General features: G+C 31.1%; 1 long non-coding RNA gene across 1 annotated transcript; it reads left to right on the forward strand.

The window, feature by feature from the left end:
• Window positions 1-405: 405 nt before the first annotated feature.
• Window positions 406-2,180, forward strand: LOC133780337 (uncharacterized). The gene is made up of 3 exons (XR_009869236.1): window positions 406-514; window positions 1,290-1,326; window positions 1,779-2,180. It is a non-coding gene; the product is annotated as an uncharacterized LOC133780337 (long non-coding RNA).
• The last annotated feature ends 1,186 nt before the right edge of the window (window positions 2,181-3,366 follow it).

Genomic DNA, 3,366 nt, shown 5'->3' on the forward strand with positions numbered 1-3,366 from the left:
TGAAGTAACCAACAGGTGGGAATAATTAATTTATGGGTGTTAGAGAAACTTTTTCAGAAAAGTTTGTGAGTCAAAAATGCTAGACTAAGTAATATAAGAAGATTGGGAAATTTTCATTTTTTACTATTCACCAGGTACTATTCATAGTGGGTCCCACAGTGGGGTCCGCAAGGGTCCCACAGTAGGGTCCACATGGGTCCCACAGCGGGGTCCACCCCATGGGTTCCACATGTTGATGCAGTAGTGACACATTGATGACTTAAGCAAATTACTATGCTTGATATTTTGAATATGTTATTATTCCACTATGCTTATTATTTTTAATATTTTATTAGAATAGTATCCCAAATTTTTCCTATAAATAGCCCTTCCAAAACTCATCTTGAAATCACAAAAACCTCATTTCCTTTCTCTTACTCTACCCAAAAATATTCTTAACATCCTTCTAAAGTTCTAAACCTCGGAGATCTAGGCGAAGTTCTGTCCGTAACGCTAGCCTACGAAAACCTTTTAGGTAAGCTCTTCCCGAGCCTTTCTTTTCAGTTATTTAGTTATTATATATGTATAGATTATTTTACTATGCCGTTATAATGCCGAAAGTTATATATAGATTATTTTACTATGCCGTTATAATGCAAAAATTTATATATAGATTAATTTACTATGCCGTTATAATGCCAAAATTTATATATAGATTATTTTACTATGCCGTTATAATGCCAAAATTTATATATAGATTATTTTACTATGACGTTATAATGCCAAAAGTTATATGTAGATTATTTTACTATGCCGTTATAATACCAAAAATTTATATATAGATTATTTTACTATAATGCCAAATTTATATATGGATTATGTTACCATGCCATTATAATGCCAAAATTTATATAGATTACTTTACTATGCCATTAAAATGCTAAAATTTATATATGGATTATTTTACCATGTCGTCATATTTTACAAATGCCAAAATTGAAATATGAACTATTTTTTTATGTATCCTCATAATACTAAACTTATATAGGCTATGGTCATACTTTGGACTATTATTATGGACTCTTATGACCTTATTCCCTATTATTATGGACAAGTATTATGACCTGGACTTTTCAGTATGACCATGACCACGACTTTTAGATCAGGACCTTGTCATGGACAACTATAGTATAACCATACGCCTGGACATAAAATAAGCACTAAAACAGGAAAAATGGGATAATAACAATATTAAGCTAACATTTCATAATGTAGATTTTATGTAATTTAATAGTTTGTGTTTTTATCAGGAAGCTAACAATTTCGATTGTTTTATCAAGACGCAAGGTAAGTAGAATCCTCATCTACAATACGAGTACTTTATGTGTCTTATGTGCATTTATATGCTTTATATGTTAATCTGTCATATTGTTCTTATGCATAAGTTATTTTCAAGAATGTTATATTATGCATAAGCACGCTTAATGTTCACAGACAAGTTATTGAAAACGTTAAAGTAGAGGTGCTGGTTGGGAGACCTAAGTCCCAAAAATGTAAGGAGGGAGATGTACGTCCCTATATGATGAATGTTTATGAGGGAAATTCCCTATTATCATGTTTATGTTCAGGTGGGAATGTGATTCCCTATGTAATGCCGGCAGCAGCATCCTCTAGGGCCCAAAAGAAAGGAAAGTGAAAGAAAGAAAATACATAGCATGTTGCATGTTTATTTTAATGCATATGAGGTAGTTATTCTACTTACTGAGCCTTAGCTCATCAGATAATGTTTTGTATTGTAGGTAAGAGACCCCAAATATAAATTGTTGATGAGTATACGTGGGGCCAACATGACTGTACATATGGGGCTGACCTGAAGGGAGTGGAGTTCTGCTATGCTATTTTATAAATAAACAAGAAACTTGGTTTTATTATATTTCATTAAAAGTATTTTGTGAACTTTATCATTTACTTAAAGCTTTAAAAAGTATTTCATGAACTTTGTAATTTACATAAAGCTTTTCAATTTATCAGTTGGATACATTTTCATTTCTACGTTAAGGTGTAGTAACGCCACGAAAATGATTTATAAAAGTATTAAGATTTGTATGTAAGATAAAGTTTTTATCTAGTTGTGAGTATTGTGTGGTTAAGGTTATAAACATTATTTATGTATTGTTTAATAAAGTTTTTGTAAATTCAGAATTTCAGTATTGTCATATTTATGTTAAAATTTGTTTTTACTCTATATATATGTATGTTAAGAAAGGAGGTCATTACAATACTGTCGGCTAAAGACCGTAGATTTCATGATGGAGGAAGGAGAACTTCTAAAATGAGAGCTTTCGAAAGCTTTGTTTTGAGTGTGAAAAATGAATGGTGAAAGGCTCTATTTATAGGCTCCAACACCAACTCATCTCCTTAAACTTCTCCACCACCATTCAACTAGTTTTTAAAATTCAAACCTTCTCTCGACTATGTAGTTTCGGCCAACCTTTGTTTTACTCATTCAATGTGGCTACAACATCTCTCAATATGACACATACATAAAAAAGTAACCAAAGTAGTCAAAGGTCTTCACTTGTTTCTCAAAGATCATTCCCACGCCTACACATGTACCATTTCAATTCAAAACTCTTCAAATGGTTTCAAATATCACCAACATAGTTACTTAGTTCAAGCTTAGTGTGACACTTATGTAAAGTCAAAATTTAGTCCAAATCCTAGCTTAAACATGCTCCACACGCCTATGACTAAGCTAGGTCTTCAATTTAGTTCTAATACTTAATTCAATTACCTCACAAAAATTTCACCTAATAAAACTATAGCGAATTTTGACGATGGCTATTTAAAATTCAAATTTTGTGACATTTTAATGCCACATGCACACTACTTAAGTCCCCAAGTAATATGTGTACACGCTTTTAATAAATACTTAAAACTATACTTTAATTTATTCATATACTAAAATCTTATAAGTACTGACCAAAATAATTATAATTATCCTAACCTAATTATAATTGTTTTCTAAGTCATAGAAATTCTAACTTAAAATAATTAATTTAAAACTTAAATCAATCTTTTTAAATTCCACCACTCAAGTTAAACTATAAACTACAATAAAAACTAACCTATGGTCATAATTTAGGAGTAGATAATAACCTTGGTTATTACATTAATATACACTCTTGGTGGATGAGCTTTAGTTTGGAGAAGTATTACAAAATCCAGTATTGCATATTCAACCATGGAAGCTGAGTATATAGCGGCTTGTGAAACGTCTAAGGAAGTAGTTTGGTTAAGAAAGTTCTACACTGATCTGGAAGTAGTTCCTGATATGGATAAGCTACTAATCCTGTACTGTGGAAATAGTGGAGTAGTAGCTAATTC

Source organism: Humulus lupulus, chromosome 5, assembly GCF_963169125.1.
Source record: "Humulus lupulus chromosome 5, drHumLupu1.1, whole genome shotgun sequence".
Lineage (NCBI taxonomy): Eukaryota > Viridiplantae > Streptophyta > Magnoliopsida > Rosales > Cannabaceae > Humulus > Humulus lupulus.